The 17,535-nt window shown below is 40.2% G+C and overlaps 1 long non-coding RNA gene across 1 annotated transcript in view; it reads right to left on the minus strand.

The window, feature by feature from the left end:
* LOC131509540 (uncharacterized) overlaps positions 1–17,081 on the minus strand; it is a 43,367-nt gene extending 26,286 nt beyond the window's left edge. The window contains exons 1-2 of the long non-coding RNA XR_009260564.1: positions 16,575–17,081; positions 8,685–8,771 (exon numbers count right to left, since the gene is read on the minus strand). This is a non-coding gene — a long non-coding RNA (uncharacterized LOC131509540). The remainder of the gene's footprint in view (positions 1–8,684; positions 8,772–16,574) is intronic.
* Positions 17,082–17,535: the final 454 nt, after the last annotated feature.

Below are 17,535 nucleotides of genomic sequence, written 5' to 3' on the forward strand. Positions count from 1 at the left end.
TATACCCATAACCAAGAGGGATTTAGTGCAAGTATGCAAGACTGCTTCAATATTCAAAAATCTATTAGTGTAATCCATCACAACAGGCTAAAGAAGAAAAATCATACGATCTTAACAACAGATGCAGAGAAAGCATTTGGCAAAACCTAACACCCATTCACAAAAATAAAAAATCCTCTCTGCAAACTACGAATCCAGGGAGACTTCATCAACTTGATAAAGGACATTTGTAAAACAAGCAAAAAATAAAAAATAAAAGCCTACAGCTAATATCATAAAATTTTCACCATTTTTAGTGGTGAAAAACGGCACGCTTTCTGAAATCCTACTGTAGCTTATTATGAAGAGGCCTGGTAGGTGAAGACACCAGGCACGATAGCCTTCCCTGGAATACCTTCATGGGCTTACTTACAAAACAAAATACCTTTGTGTATACTATCATTTCCTAGAGTGGGATCAATAGCCCCTCAGTAAATAAGTTCCTACTCTCATCTCTCAAATCATTTCTTTGGACACTCCAAGCAGAGATCCCTTCTTAAGTAATCTTTTCACCTACCTGTGATATGACACACCCCCTCCTCCCAAACCTTCAGCCTTCAAAGTCCACACTTCCCAAGATGCCCTCTTTACCAGTTTCCCTATTTCACTTACGCTCATTCCCAAGATACAATCTTATTATGTGTCTCCTCTACCTAAAAACATAATCTGCCTGATTTTGAACAAAAACAACTCAAAAGCAGGATATTTGCTCATCCTTCCCTATCCTCGCCTCACAGTGCAGCATTGTAGAGCCCATAGTAACGATGAAGACAATGATATAGGAGCACACTCAGAACAGGTCTGTTTTGTTGAATTTTTGCTGGTTCTGCTACAACACTAACTGTTGATCAATTAATAGTTTGTGATCCCATCTTTAGCAGGACCAAGTATTTAGAATATAAGCATCTTGTGACACTGAATGGTACATTCATGTTGTCAGAGGGAAGTCACGCACCAGCCCAGAGCTACTCAGAGTTAATAGTGAAATACTTGGAGCCAAAATAGTGCCTGCAAAAAGCATTTCTGTTTTCATATTCTGTTGCTTTTTGTCCTGCTTTTTATATTGTTGCTTTTTTTTTTTTTTTTTTTGCAAATCCAGATGATGCTACAAATCTTAAATTTTTAGTCCTTTGTTTAGATGTGATTTTTCAAAACCATGGCTGTCTAGTTAACACTGGCTGGCTGCAGGGAGTTTCCAATTTCCATAAATGCAAATTAATAGAGTCAGCTAAGGGAACAAACTTGAAAGCCTGATGTTGCTGAAACCCCAAGGATAAGCCATCAACTGGTTGAGAATCAATAAGAACAAATTAGCTTTACATGGTTCATAAACAGGAGCTTCTTAAATTTAGCTTCAATATACACTCCACATAATAAATGGCAAGAAAAGTAAAACAGAACCACAGCAATGACAGCAATATATGCAGTAGAGAAGACCCTCAAAGAGATAATACATGTTTGTACAACTTGTACACTTCACAGCTTTGAGGGTTACCATTCACACTATAGTCCACATAAATCATGCCTCCTAGAATTGTGCAGTGTACAAGTTGTGCAACCATAAGCAACAACCTGAAAACATTCAGATGCTAGTATAGAATAGCAAATGAATGAATAAAGAGTACAAATTTATGTCTGAAGTTATAAGGTTTATAATTTGGATTTGCTTAAAAGAAAAAAAATCAATAAATTGGGCTTCATCAATATCAAAACTTTTGCTGTTAAAAGACACTGTTAAAAGAACAAAAAGACAAGCTATGGACTGGGAAAAAATATTCCCAACTCATATATCCAGCAAAGGTCTTGTATCCAGAATATCATATATTTAAGTACATGAAAAGATGCTCAACAATGCTAGGCTTTAGGGAAATGCAGATTAAAACCGCAATGAGATACTACTACACACCTAGTGAAATTATTTTTTTAATGTTTATTTAATTTTGAGGGAGAGAGAGAGACAGAGTGTGAGCAGGGGAGGGGCAGAGAGAGAGAGAGGGAGACACAGAATCCAAAGCAGGCTCCAGGCTCTGAGCTGTCAGCACAGGGCCCAACATGGGGCTCAAACTCACAAACCATGAAATCATGACCTGAGCTGAAGTCGGACACTCAACTACTGGGCCACCCAAGCACTCCTGAAATACATATTTTTTAAAGACAATACCTAATACTTGCAAGGACTAAGAGTGACTGCAACGTGCATGCATTGCTGGTGGGAATGCAAAATGTTACATCCACTTTGGAAAATAGTTTGGCAGTTTCCTGTAAAGTTAAAATCAGACGCTTATCATGTGACCCATTAATCCCACTCCTAGGTATTTATTCTAGAGAGGTGAAAACTTATGTTTATATAAAAACATGTACACAAATGTTTATAGCAGCTCTAGTCATAACTGACAAAAACAGAACAACACAAATGTCCTTCAGGAAATGAATGGTAAAACAAACCCTGGTATATCGATACAGTGAAACACTAAGAAAATGATGTGTTGTAAAGGTATTATGCTGAATGAAAGAAATCAGTCTCAGAAAGTTAACGACAATAAGTGTCCATTTATATGATATTAAAGATGGAGGTAGGTGGTTGTCAGGCCTCAGCGATGGGGGATGGGGTGACTCAACATGAGGGAATTCTGGGAGGTGATGGAACCATTCTCTTTTTTTCTAAAGTTTATTTATTTATTTTGGGACAGACAGCGAGTGTGAGTGGGGGAGGGGCAGACAGAGAGGGAGAGAGGGAGAATCCCAAGCAGGTTCTAGGAAGTTAGTAGTGTGCAGAGCCCCACGTGGGGCTCCAACTCAAGAAATGTGAGATCATGACCTGGGTCGAAACCAAGAGTGGGATGCTTAACTGACTAAGCCACCCACGTGCCCCAGTGACTGAGCTGTTCTGTATTAGGATTGGGGTGGTACTTACACGAGTCTATACATTCATTAAAACTCACAGCACTATGCATCAAAAAAAAGTTATCTTTATAGAATGTTAATTAAACAACAAAAGGCATTTAAAAAAAAATCCTAGATCTGTCCTCATCTCATTTCCCACCTCCACACTAATTTCTGTCATTTTCACATCTCCTGGCCAACTGCAATGACTCCTTACCAGATTTCCTCCCAATTACAATCTTCAAATTTGTGTTTCTAATTAACTTATTATGAAATATTGCTGTTGTACAAAATGTTATAAAGAAAAAAAACCAGCCAGATCTAAAAGCTGTACCCTCCTTAGATTACGCATGTACACCACTCCCTATGGTATTGCTAATACTGAGACCCAATGTGAAATTAAAATAAGCAGCCAAGGGGAGCCTGAGTGGCTCAGTTAGTTGAGTGACCAACTCTTAATTTCAGCTCTGGTCATGATTTTGCCATTTGTGGGTTCAAGCCCCAGGTCGGGCTCTGCACTGCCAGCACAGAGCTTGCTTGGGATTCTCTCTCCCCTCTCTCTCTGCTCCTCCCCCTCCTCACACACACACACACACACACACACACACACACACACTCTAAACAAATAAATAAACATTAAAAAAATAATAATAAAATAAAATAAGCAGCCGAAATAATATGGGTTTGTAGTATGTTACACATTTATCCCATAGTTCAAACAAAAGCAATGAAAACTTGACTGTAGTGCTGGAAATAGGTTTTTTTTCTCTTATACCCAGCCCATTTTGCTCACTTGTGGTTCATTTCTGTTTCTCCTGCCCTAAATGCTGTGCCCACTGCCCCCAGCAGGTGCTAACCTAGTCCTAGTTGAATTGAATTTCTAGCTGTTTCAAGTCAGTACCTTCTTTATCCTGTTGCCTTTGTCATGTGGACCTGGAACAAAAGTCAGTGAAAGAATGAACACCCCAGGCCTGGCATGACAACACTAATGCCTGGAAGAGTGCAACAACCTCCCAGAGACAGCAACTATTAAACAATTAATTGTCTGTTTAGGAAACATGAGCCAGAAGATGGAAGAAATAGAACTTCCCAAAGGGATGCTTAAAAAAAAAAAAAAAAGCACTGGCATTAAAAAGTGAACAAAAAGTAAAACAAAAGAATTTTATCTCAATGTTATTGCAGGTGTTTCTGGATGGACTGGATGAATCTGAAGCAAATGATTTCCAAATAACAAAACAACGTTTTAAAATATGCATTGGTAGAATTTAGCAGGTAATCAGAGCTGCAGAAAACTACCTTTATGTGGGAATAATTAGGATACCCTAGCTATTCAGAGGAGCCACACTTATTGCTAATAACTGATGCTCAGGTGGTGTGATCATTCTATCACCCAAAACTAATTAAGGGTCTTAAAAAGGGGGAGAGAACCCACACAGGGCAACAGAAATGGCTGAACAGATGGGGTGGCTCAAGGGCTCAGTGAAACAGGAAGCCTTCATCACAATTAAGGCCGGTGAACAATTAGCCTGAGAAGGGCGGTGATTCAGGCGGGCACACAGGCCTCCAGGCCCCCTGACAGGAGTGCTGAGAATATAAGGAGCAAAGAGATGAACTGACAGCTACTGAGCACTTCCTGTGTTACAAGCACAGTACCTGATAGGAGCCTCCCAATCACCCCTGTGTGCAGAAGAAGGAATTGAGGCTTATGGAGGCTTTGTCATTGCTCAAGGTCACACGGCTCAGAAAGTTATGGAGATGGCCTTTAAACCCAAGCACTCTGACTCCTTAGTCCATCACCTGCTGTCTCCAGTATGTAAAACCAAGCTTCAGTAACTCTTTTACCATCTTTGATAACCAGTTTCACAAACACAAGTCTTGGCCTGTGTTCAGAAAATTTCTTCTTTTGTTTTTTTGTTTTTTGAGAGGGCAGAGGGACAGAAAGAATCCCACACAGGCTCCACCCTCAAGCAGAGTCCCATGCAGGGCCCTATCTCACCACCTGAGCTGAAACCAAGAGTCATGAACTGAGCTGAAACCAAGAGTCAGGTGCTTAAATGACTAAGGCGCCCTGGTGCCCCTGTTCAGAAAATTTCTACTTGCAACCCTCTCTCTCGACCCGAAATCAGAATTTCTTGTTCTCAGAACTCTGGTCTTTGAGCTGGGATAATATGAAAAATAAATTTTAAAATGAATAATTGGTTAACATACTAATATGTTTTCCCTTGATCTTGACAATGTGTTTACAACTATCAGAAAAATAGAATGGTATAATAAAGACATAGATAGCTCTCATTTCACTCATGGAGACCAGACCCTGGAGGAGAAGTTTTGGGCCCAGAACATGATTTTTAGTCATTCATCCCCATAAAGCCAGAAAATAGAAGAAATAGAACTTCCCAATGGGATGCTAATAAAAATGCACTGGAATTAAAGATGAAAAAAAATAATTTTTCTTGGACTGTGTTAGGGTTGCTAGTTTCTTTTAGGTTGCAAGAAGCAGAGACCCAATCAAGTTGTCTTAAGTAATGGGGGTTTATTTTAAGGGTGGATGTGGAAGTAGAAAGCATAGGATTTTCAGCTTTTGGACTAGACCACATGGAAAAAGAGGAACCACAACAGAGCCAGGCTGTTTTATATTGATATATATTTATATATTATATATACATTTTATTTTATATATATAATAAAAGTATATTAATATATTATATATTAATAAAAGATGTATTCAGAAAAACTGAATGCCCATACAGCAAAAAAAAAAAAAACCCAACAAAAATCTCAACTTCACTTCAGATCATACAAAAAATTAATTGAAAATGTATCACAGAAGCCTAAAAGCTAAATTGTATAGATTTAATCACCTAAATTGTGATTTGGGGGCAAAGACTTCATAGATAAGGCACAATGATAAACCATATTCACTGGTTGTCACAAATGAACCATATTTACATTAATAAGAGGGAAAGTGGGTTGAGTGTATGTGAACTTTTTGTGTTATTTTCACAATTTCATTTATAAACCTAAAATTATTCCAACTGAGAAGTTTATTACAAAAAAGCATTAACCATAAAATTAAAAATAGCTAAGTTGGTAAATTGAAAACTTTTGCTCATTAAAAGACACCATTAGGAAACTGAAAAGACAAGCTATAAACTGGGTAAAATATTTGCACATCACATATCTGACAAAGGAATTGTATATAGCATATATAAAGAACTCTTCAAAACTCAGTAATATGACAACTCCAATTTTAAAAGATTTAAATAGAGATCTCACTAGAGAAAATGTACAGATGGCTTAGAAGGACATGAAAATATACTTAACATTAATTACTAGGAAAATGAGATACCATTACACACCTATTAGAATGGCTGAAATTTGAAAACAGGCAATTCTATGAGTATAGAGGATGCAAACCAGTTGGAGCTCTCATTGCTAGTAGGAATGCAAAATGGTACAACACTTTGAAAAAGAGATTAGCAATTTCTTAAACTTACACTCACCATAAGACCCAGTAATCCTCCCATGATGTCTACCCAAGAGAAATAAAAATGTTACATCCTCTACTCAATGGTTCACAATCGTCTGAAACTGGAAACAACTCAAATGCCTATACCAATCTAGCAATGCTCCACAATAAAAGGAGTGAAATACTGATGCACAAAATACAAATGAATCTCAGAGGTGAAGGAAGCCAGATGCAAGGACAACACACTGCACGATTCCATTTATCTGACATTCTGGAAAATGCAAAACTATAGCTCGCCAAAGACCAAAAGTAGAGGGAAAGTATTGACTACAAAGGGCAAGAGGAACTTTTTGGGGTGGTGGACTCTATGTCTTGGTTGCAGTAGTTACTGAATGACTTTACACATTTGACAAAACTAACCAAAGTGTGTACCTGAACATGGAAAATCTTATTGTATGTAAATCATACCTCAAAGTATTTTGAGCTATTTGATTAAAAGAAAACTAGAAATATATCTTCTATGTTATATATTCCTTCTCTTTTTCATTTAACATCAGAGCACTAAATGAGCTATAAAAACACGACTTTAACAACTACATAAAATTTCATTGTGTGGGTATATTGTAACACAATTATTCTCCCACCACTGGACATTCTTCATGTCCAATTTCCTTGTGTATGTTGTTGTATGAACACCTCTGAACACCAGTTTAGGCTTTCATCTCTGATTATTGTATTAGAACAAAATTCCAAGTGTGAAATTACTGACCCAAAGGGTATGAGCAGATTAAGGTTCTGAGTATTTATTACCAATTTGCTCTCCAGAAAAGGTGGAAACAGCTTACATGCCCATCACAATAAGAATGGATCTATATTAGAAGTCTTAAACGCATCTTTTTTAAAACATGATCATACAAGAAAAGACTTACTGTAAGTATTTGAGGGAGTCAAGTTGGAGTTAGAAAACACCAAACTAAAACATTAGAAAAATATCTATGTGTAGTGAGAAAATGAACAAATCTACAGAAAAGAGGATCTTTTGTAGAATTTCCAGGAGCCCTTTATAAGCAAGGTTTTCTTAAATAACAGTTTTCCTAAGAAGAAAGACTAGTTTTGGGGTGGCTGGGTGGCTCAGTTGGTTAAGCATCTGACTTCGGCTCAGGTCATGATCTCACGGTTCTTGAGTTCCATCCCCATGTCAGACTCTGTGCTGACAGTTCAGAGGCTGGAGCCTGCTTTGGATTCTGTGTCTCCCTCTCTCTCTGCCCTGCCCCCACTTGCACTCTATCTCTCAAAAATGAATAAACTTTTTAAAAAATTTAAGAAGACAGGCTAGTTTTGGGGTGCCTGGGTGGCTTAGTCAGTTAAGAATCTGATTCTTGATTTCAGCTCAGGTCATGATTTCACAGTTCGTGGGATCAAGTCCTGCCTCAGGCTCTGTGCTGACAGTGTGGAGCCTGCTTGGGATCCTCTCTCCTTCTCTCTCTGACCCTCCCCCACTTGCACTCTCTCTCAAAATAAACATTTAAAAGAAAAAATACAGACTAGTTTTTCCATTTATAATACATTACTTTGTTTAACAAAGATCAGTTAGCAAAGTAATTCATCAGAATCCTATTTACACTTCTATTTTCAAGAGCAATCATGAATTTCAACCAAAATATCTCTCTCCTTTTAGCCATCAGTGCCACTCAATAAGAATGTTGGAATTTTGACAATCATCTTTCACCATAACAAATACCATATTCCACAACAGAATCCTAGGCTCACAATAGTTTTTCCATGTGCTGGTCCCTATCTTCAAATCATAGTTTATGTTAATAGATAACTCTCCTTTATATTAGAAACAGAAAAACCTTATGCATTAATTTTCTAGTGATATCCCTATTCAGACATTAGCCTTGCCATAACTAAGATAAACATTGCTTACCAAACACTTTAAAAAGTGACCAAAACAGAAGAACCAAACCTGGGCAATGTTCAGTTTCAAAATGTCCTCATGGTGAATGAATTGCATTTCTGAACCTCGGCCACATGATCCTGGGGTTCCGATCATCATTTTCCATCACTGACTTAAAAGATAAACAATGTCTGCCCGAATAATTCCATCGGAAGCCCTCTTTTCTCAATGGCTCATGCAGAAAGGATTCTGATTGTATGGAATCCATGTAAAACTTTAACCTGCATCATGAAGTTATGAAATAGAAAGAATCCTGATTTGCTAACATCCTCACAGTGTGTTGGTAGTTGTGCTATGAACTCAGCTTCCAAACCTTTTACTCTCTGTACTCACCCCATTCTGCCTTGCTCTCTGCTCCACATTGACTAGAAAAATTCATTTGACTGTGCATTTCAGGTTTCTCCTGCCAGAATGCTCAGTCTGTGAAATGAATAAAAAAATCACACCAATAAGGAACGCCTGGGTGTTTCACTTGGTTAAATGCCCAACTCTTGATTTCGGCTCAGGTCATGATCTCATAGTTCATGAGTTCCAGCCCCACATTGGGCTCTGCTCTGACAGCACGGTGCCTGCCTGGGATTCTCTCTCTCCTTCTCTCTCCACCCCTCCCCTGCTCACACTCACGTTCACTCACTCTGTCTCTCTCTCTTAAATAAATAAACATATTTAAAAACTCACACCAATAAATACAGAAAACAAAATGGTGGCTGCCAGAGGGGAGGGGGATGGGAGGATGGGCAAAATGGGTGAAGGGGAGAGGGAGACACAGGCTTCCAGTTGTGGAATGAATAAGTCACCGTGATAAAAAGCACCGCATAGGGAACATAGTCAATGGTACTGTAATAGTGTTGTGTAGTGACAGATGGTAAGTATGCTTGTGGTGAGCATAACACAACGTATAGAGTTGTCAAATCACTATGTTGTATACCTGAAACTAGTGTAGTATCATGTGTCATCTACACTCAAATAAAAAAAAAATCATACCCATGAAGGTGCCATTCCAGACCATCTTTAATACTCCACTACATCTTCCAGAATTCAGAGACCAAAGCCAACTTCTCAAATGAAAGAAACATATTTAGAAAGATTTTTAAAAATAATGGACATCAAATTTTGGATCTGATTTTATTATTAATGTTATTAGTATTAATTTTAGGACCTACTTTTATTTTTAAGGAAAATGCCCCATGATTTGAGTCATTTGAAAATGATTTGAATAGGCAATCAGAATAAATATCACACTCCCTTACTGGGATCCTCTCTTTCTCCCTCTCTCTCTCTCTCTCTCTGTCACACACACGCACACACACACACACACACACGCACACAAGCACACACGCACACATACCTACTTCCCATGGACTATCAGGAACCTCTCCAGGGTGCCCCTACCCCCTCATGGCCACTGCCAGTACATGAACTCCACTAGCACTCAGGACCAGACATCCTTACTAAGGCCTGCCCAGAGCAAAATGGAAGGAAACAGAGCATCTCTCAGACCCACTCTCCTGCCGCTCCAGTGTCCTCCCTCCTGCCAGGTCTCCCTGCCTCCCACCCCACCCTACTGTCACAGCCCCTTCTATAACTGCCTAAGAAACCTACCTTGTGTTTGATTCCTGCAGCAAAACACAATAAAGGTCCGAAAAGGTCTCAGCCCTTCCAGGCCAATGAGTTGGTAGAAAAAAACACTAGACCAAGAATCTGACTATGAGAATTCTCATCCCAGCTGTACCGCTTCCTAGCTGAAGACAGACAGTGAGGCTCTCAGCCAACAACAGTCTAGCTCCACATTTGGAGGCCTATAGCCCAACTGCATTTCCTCCCAGGTTTGGGACTCACCCAATGACTTTGTCTCTTGAGCTCCTTCTGGACTGTTTTTGCTTTGTTTAAAATATCTAGCTCTAGAATCAACTGGCTTTTGAAACACAAATATGCACGATTCACCGAGATAATAGACACATTCAGGAGTCTGTTCACTGCAGTCATCCATATCCCCAAAGCACTGAATTCTACCCTGTACATAATTAGAGAGAAGAAGCAGGCAGACACCTGCCCAATGACAATGAAAAAGAAACAGAAGGTGATGGAGTGACCCACATGATGTAGTAGCTGCAAGCCCAGAAGTCAAGAATCACCCACCAGCATCACCAAAGCAGGGGTTTACCTCTAGAACAGAGTCTGGCACATGGAGGCCCTCAATCATTTTTTGTTGAGCGGGTGAATAAAGCCACAGGTGGATGAATGAACTGAGAAGCAAGCGAGCAAAGCCTGGCAGAGGAAAATCTACCTGTTCTACTGGGTTGTAAATAAAATAGGTGCTTTTAGCAATACCATCCAGAGGGTAAACATTATAGGGCAGGAGAATGAGTGAATTCTGTGGATGGAATTTTCTCTCCTGATTGCAGGGAGCAGCTGATCCATCCTCCAGCTGTGAAGCCTATGGCAAGTGGACACCACGTGCTGGGGACAAGAAGTTCAGGCGTAAAGGAATGCAAGTAGCAACTCCCCACCTTTGCTAGAATGTCAGCTTCCATTTACAGACCCTCCAAGTGCCCCCTGGCCCTTCCTTACCGCCCCCGCCCCCGCTTACTCTCACATATTCTGTCCTTACTGCAATCGTGCAATCCCTGGTTCCGTATCCATCGTTCCATTTTGTTTTGTTGTGTTTATCAGCTCTGTCGTTTATCTACGTAAAACCTGGGAATCAAAACCTTAAAAGGGGTGGGGGCGCCTGGGTGGTTCAGTCCATTAAGCATCCGACTCTTGGTTTCTGCCCAGGTCATGATCTCACAGTTTGTGAGTTCAAGCCCTGCATCAGGCTCTGTGCTGACAGCGTGGAGCCTGCTTGGGATTCTCTCCCCCCGCCCCCCCGCCCCTTCCTGGCTCTCTCTCTCTCTCTCTCTCTCTCTCTCTCTCAACAAACAAACAAACATTTAAAGGAAAGACTTTAACAAAGGTGTTTTGGAGGTAAAAGGGAATTGGAATATACTCAGAATCTAGCCTACGCCATCATCCGTAGCAGTCTAGAGAGCTGACATTGTTATAAATCAGAAGAGGTGCCTGCCATGGGGCACACAGGATTCTAACACAGAGAGGCTGTAGGATGGCACCTGCGGGGTGGGAAAGAAGGGTTTCAAACTACGTATGACTCCCGCTGCTTACGTTTGTGGGCTGCTTTTGTACTGGCCTACAAGTAATTTGAGACAAATGTTATGTGAAATAACCTTCTCTTTCACCTGCCATGAGAGCTCTAAAGGGAAGCACATCCGATGGCTTAAGATGTAAGCCAGACTTCCCCGAGATCCTCAGCCAAACTAAACAGTCTAATCGTAGGAGCATAGGGATTCACACTTCTGTCCATTCATTCATAAACTTACTCATTTCACAAATATTGAACACTTAGGCTATACACTCTGAGAAATACAACAGCGAGCAAAATAATATTCTTAAATTGATTTTTTTCCACCTTGAGATTTCATGGTCCTACAGTATCCAGTTCTATATCGTGCAGGGCATGATTAATTTATTTCACTTCTTCCAAAGATGTTTCTAAAGATTAGCAGAGGGAGTGGGATGTGACAGACGTGGGTTCAAATCCTAGCTCTGCCACATAGGTGTGATATTTGGCAAGTTTCTTAACCTTTCTAAGCATTAGTTTAGTTAGCTGTCTGTTAAATGGGAATAATAACATGTATCCCACAGGACTGTTAGTTTTGCTTGAGAGAAAAACAAGTGTGAAGTGCAGAGAATCGTACTGGTGTATGGTAGGAACTAAACCAATGTTAGTTTGTTCCCTCTGATATCCTATGGCTTTCTGGTCATCTTGCTATCGGTTTGTACCGAGGGCAAGTCTTGTGCCTCTCTGTTCACTTGAACACCCTCTTGCACTCAACCACCGTCAGTGATTTTGACCTCATCCTCCTGAGTAAGTCTGACTTTGACATGGTGCTTTATAGAGTGCACCTGTTCTTTGCTTTCAACACGGCTAATGTGAAAATTTTAAGTAAGCAAGCAGAGACTTTGTAAACTTTTTTTACATCACTACTAATAAAAGCTAATGTTTATTGACTCGCAGCTAAGTGAGTTCCAGGCACTATTCTAAGCATTTTTACCTGTGTTGCCACACTGAATTCATGTGAGAGCTCCATGAGGTTGGTGTTATGCTCTGCCTTTTTTTTTACAGCTGAGGAAACTGAGAAACAAAGAGAGGAAGTAGCTTGTCCAAAGGTCTGCTGCTAGAAAGAGAGCAAGGTAGGATTTTGGAACCCAGGCAGCCGGGCTCCAGGGGCTACCCTCTTTTTTTTTTTTTTTCAACTTTTTTTTTTATTTATTTTTGGGACAGAGAGAGACAGAGCATGAACGGGGGAGGGGCAAAGAGAGAGGGAGACACAGAATCGGAAACAGGCTCCAGGCTCCGAGCCATCAGCCCAGAGCCTGACGCGGGGCTCGAACTCACGGACCGCGAGATCGTGACCTAGCTGAAGTCGGACGCTTAACCGACTGCACCACCCAGGCGCCCCGGGGCTACCCTCTTAATCACTGAGCTATAGTGCTTCTTGTTAAGGGACTTAGGTAGTGATTTTTAAGTGGTATTGGGGTGCAAATAAGATTGTAAAAGGTGGCAAGATTTCCAGCCAATTCATTTGATCACAAAATGGTAAGAATTAATCGAAAGTTTATTACATAGGTGTTTGTAAAAAGAGAGAGAGAGAGAGAATCTCCAGTAGAGATTGCTTCTATTACGCATAAAACTCAAGTGACATAGGGAGTTCTTCTGTAAAAATTGGCAGCCGAAACTCCATAAACACACTGCATTCATTCAATATGTACTGGGTCCTTTGCACCTGGCTGGCACTATAGTAATGACGCACAGATGAGAAAGATGAGTCCTTCCATGAGGAACACATGGTCTAGGAGGGGAGCAAGGGCTACCTAAGGGGGTTAATGACAACACAAATAGTGTGAAGAAGAATAATGGACACACAAAGGTGAAGGAGGCACCCCCCAAGACCCTTTCCTTAATAAAAAAAAAAAGGAACTAGTTCCCTTAGAATTCTAGAGGGATCCTTCCTGTGGGCTCCCATGAGTGTATTTTTCACTAAGTCCATTAACAATTGAGAGCCGAGCCCTGCTGAGCCAACCTCTTGCAAGACAGAACCTTCCTCTTCTCAGTTGGCTTCAAGTAAACCTGGGTATTCTGCACTTCTATGGCCTCGCTCTCCCATCATCCAACCTCCGGCCCTCTCAATGCCTAGATTTCGAGAAAAATCAACGTATAAGGTCTAATCAGACAGTTCCTTCCAGAGACAGGGTCTCCACCATGCTATGGATTATTTCGATAAAACCCCGCCCATGGTCTGGACAAGGAACTCCAAGATAAAAATTCAAAGTCTCCTCAAAATGCTTCGTTTTATGAGAAGTTAAATCCACTGAGCTTGGGTTAACAAGAGTCAACATTATTCCCAATCTCAAAGCTGGTTTTGTACAAAGGATGAAGAGAAAAAGAATTAATACATAAAAGACTTTTAAAAAGCTCAGCTTTAAAATGGCAAGAAGAAAATATGGGGGGGGGAAATGTCTTTTCATTTCATATTAAGAGACAAAGAGAAAACCTTCAGCTTTGAAGAACAAAGGAATAAGAGCAGTACACAAAGCAAGCTTTAAAGATAAGTTTTATAATCTTATTAGTAGCAACTTTTTAGAACAAAATTTACAGATTATGGTATTTGTCTAACTCCTTGCTGCCCTAGGGAAAAAATACTTAATTGCCTAACTTTTACCTGAGTTCATGGCTATCTTTCCTTTTATTTTTTAAAGCACAGCTTATTTTAATTAATCAGATAAAAAGTTTATCTTTTTTTTGATGACAGAAATATGATTTACACTCCTGACCTTCTTATTCCCCCTGGCAGGTACTCAGCATGCTGCCTTGCACATGTATTTACTTATGTGCAAAAAATAAAAAAATTAAAAAAAAAAACAAAACAAAAAAACATTGGTTTATTCATCTTCCACAGACAGAACCAACTCCTACCAGAAATAATAAAATATTTGGGCACTGAACATGTCAGTGCTCTTAAATGTTCATATATTCAATTTGAGGAAAAGTTTATTTGACAAGTTTGGTCAAATGCCCAATAGAATGATGCAAAAAGTAAAGAGAGCTCTGGGAAAAGAAAAACCAGCATTGAAAGGTAATGAAAACTTGGAGACTAGGATCCAGATCTCAAATAGCTCTGAATGTATACTCACAAAGACTTAAAGAGTTTTGATAACCAGGTTAAACACAGTGCTTTGAAAGTCCAAAGAGCTATAATGTTCTAAGGCAGGGTTTCTTAGAGTATGGTCTGATACCTCTCCCCAGTCAACAGAACCATGGACTGCTTAGTTAGTAAAGGTACAGATTCTGAGATCCCACCCTTATATTTTTAGGTGATTTGACAGTTTTTCAAACTGCAAAGGACATACAAGGCCCACTTTCTTTAGCATAAAGTTTAGGTTATTTTGATAAATGGATGAAAGTGACAAAACACAGCAGTCCGCAGGGAGAAGTGGAGCCTTGAAGTGCTTGAAAAGCATACTGTCCCCTTTCTCAGGCAGGGCACAGACACTGCTCAGTGGCCCCAAAACCAGGTGCTTCTGTCTGAACCAATCCTGCTACCCAGGCCACAGTCAACCATAAAGATTATCCAGAGAAATGACCTCTATCTATATCTGCTAAAGACTCACTGACTAACCAGATTCTCACTGCTGCTGGGGCTGGGGCTGGGGCTGGGGCAGGGGCAGGGGGAGTGGGGAAGAGATAAAGGAGGGGGGTGGGGGGAGCAGGGAGGAGAGAAGCAGACAAACCCAAGTGGCCAAGAACTGGATGGGATCCACCCTAACTGCTACCACAGCCACGTCTGAAGTTTCCAGAACTGATGATGCTACATTCGGGGCCACCATTGTTCTGTGATGATATTGCAGTGGTTATATGATGGTAAGAATTAAACAAAATGAAACTTGTTAACTTAGTATGCATTGGAAAATGTCAACAAGAAGACAAAGAAAATCCTTGGCTTTCCCTTCATTGGTAATTACTAATAGATATGAAAGCTACAGTGCCTCCTAGGAGGCAAGTTTCTTGCCAACTGAAGTACAACGTTAATACAGGAGCACCTTCCAAGGGTCCATTCTGAGAGTATACTGAACAGCAGGGACCTTTAATGTGATTTGAAAAGTCTGGACTGGTTTCTCCATGACCCACAAGTATCAGATCCCAGAATTCTTAGAAGTTTGCTTGATGCATTGATAAGCCATTTGCTTGATGCGTTGATAAGCCAAGGAGACCTAGTAGGGGTTTTGGCGAAGCCACGTGCCCTAGAAATATGACAGCTAATTTTTGACTTGGAGAAGAAGAAAAGGAATGACTTCAAAAAGACATCAATCATTCCACCTCACAGATGCGCTGTGAGCCTGACATGCTCATACATATCATGCATCTTGAAGAGGGTAAGTGGTAAAAATATTGGTATTATTAGTGTTAATGCCTGCTCACATTTGTTCCAAGATTTTGTAGTAGGACATAAAGAAATTGGCAGCTCTGCTATTCCATGCAGCTTGCTGCCATGACATTGCTGCCTTAATGGAGTGCAGCCTACAGCCTGTTTTGTGAGTAAAACTCTCTTTGTTTATGCCACTGGTGGCAGCCTTTCTGGAACAGCTGAACACGTCCCTAACTGATACTACTTGCATTTACTCAATGCCATTAAAATATAGTCCCACATTTTATTAGCACAAATAACATCAATAACATCACCCTTATTGAAGGTGAAATCATTAGCAATAAAATTGAACCCGATGACATTGGAGAAAAGATGCCAGAAAGGTTTCCTAAATGAAGTAGAGTCTTGGAGAATCCCAGAGTTCTGTGTCATAGGCATACCCCCACAGAGTAAACTGTGGGGCTCTGTTACAACATAACTTGAAGTTTAGGAGTATTGTTTCTCATCAGTCTTTGAAGAAGCCCAGGGTAGAGAAGAGTTTACTTAATCCCAGTGCATAAAATGAAAGAGGGCTTTGGACCCACAAACTCCTACAATCAGTAAGTAGGCTGAAACAACCATGAGGCTGCAGACACAGGCTACCTTTCATGAGAAGGAAAGAATGACTTAGCTCCTAGCAGGAGCTAGAGCCATGGAAAATCATTCCCAGGCCTTGAGACCCAGTGAAGGGACTGCCTACCTGTGCCAGCTGAACTTCAGAATTGCTATGGACCGGTGACTCATGAGAACCTCCTTCGTTCCTTTTCCAACAGCAGCATTTATTCTGGTTATCACGTGCCCGTGTTGGTTGTATGCTTAATTCATAGGTCTTCAGATTGAGAAAAAGTGTAGTCAAAAACCAGTGCACCCAAGGAGACTCATCCACACCTGGACCTAATTTAGATAACAATATTCTGGACTTTGAGCTGATGTTATAAAGGGTTGGGGCTTTAAGAGGGAGGATTCTTGGGATGGGGTGAGGATATTTTGCATGCAGGATGTAAGTAAACAATTTGAGGCCAGCAGGCAGACTGTGGCAGTCTAAAATATGTTCATAAATTCTCTTTTAAGCCCTTCATAAGGTATACCTTCATTCCCTTTGCCTTAAGCATAGGTTGGGCTTAGAGAATGATTTTGAAAATAGGAGAAGGTGAAAGTGATGGTGAGTCAGAAACACTATAAAAAGTAGATATGGTAGTTCCAATGGTGTTATGGTCGGGGGACAATCTAAGGAAGGGGCATCTGGCCATTACAACCTAGAATTCTACACCTATCAAAATTATCAATTAAATTTGAGAGCAGATTAAAGATATCTTGAGACATGCAAAGCCTCAGAACATTTGACTCTATTCATTCTTTATTAGGAAGTTATCTGAGGGTGGACTCCAGCAAAACAAGGAAAGAAGAAATAAAGAAAAAATATAATTAATAACAGCTAACATTCACAGAGTGTTTATTTTTGTGCCAGGCACCATTCCCAGTGCTTCTCACATATTATTACATTTAGCCATACAACAATCTTATAAAGTATATACAATTACTATTATTATCTTATAGATGAAGAAATAGACTTATAAAGAAGCCAAATAACTTATCCAAGGTCACACAGTTGGTAAGTGGTGGAAGTAAGAGTCAGGCAGTCTGGCTCAAAAGCCCAGGCT

Source organism: Neofelis nebulosa, chromosome 4, assembly GCF_028018385.1.
Source record: "Neofelis nebulosa isolate mNeoNeb1 chromosome 4, mNeoNeb1.pri, whole genome shotgun sequence".
Lineage (NCBI taxonomy): Eukaryota > Metazoa > Chordata > Mammalia > Carnivora > Felidae > Neofelis > Neofelis nebulosa.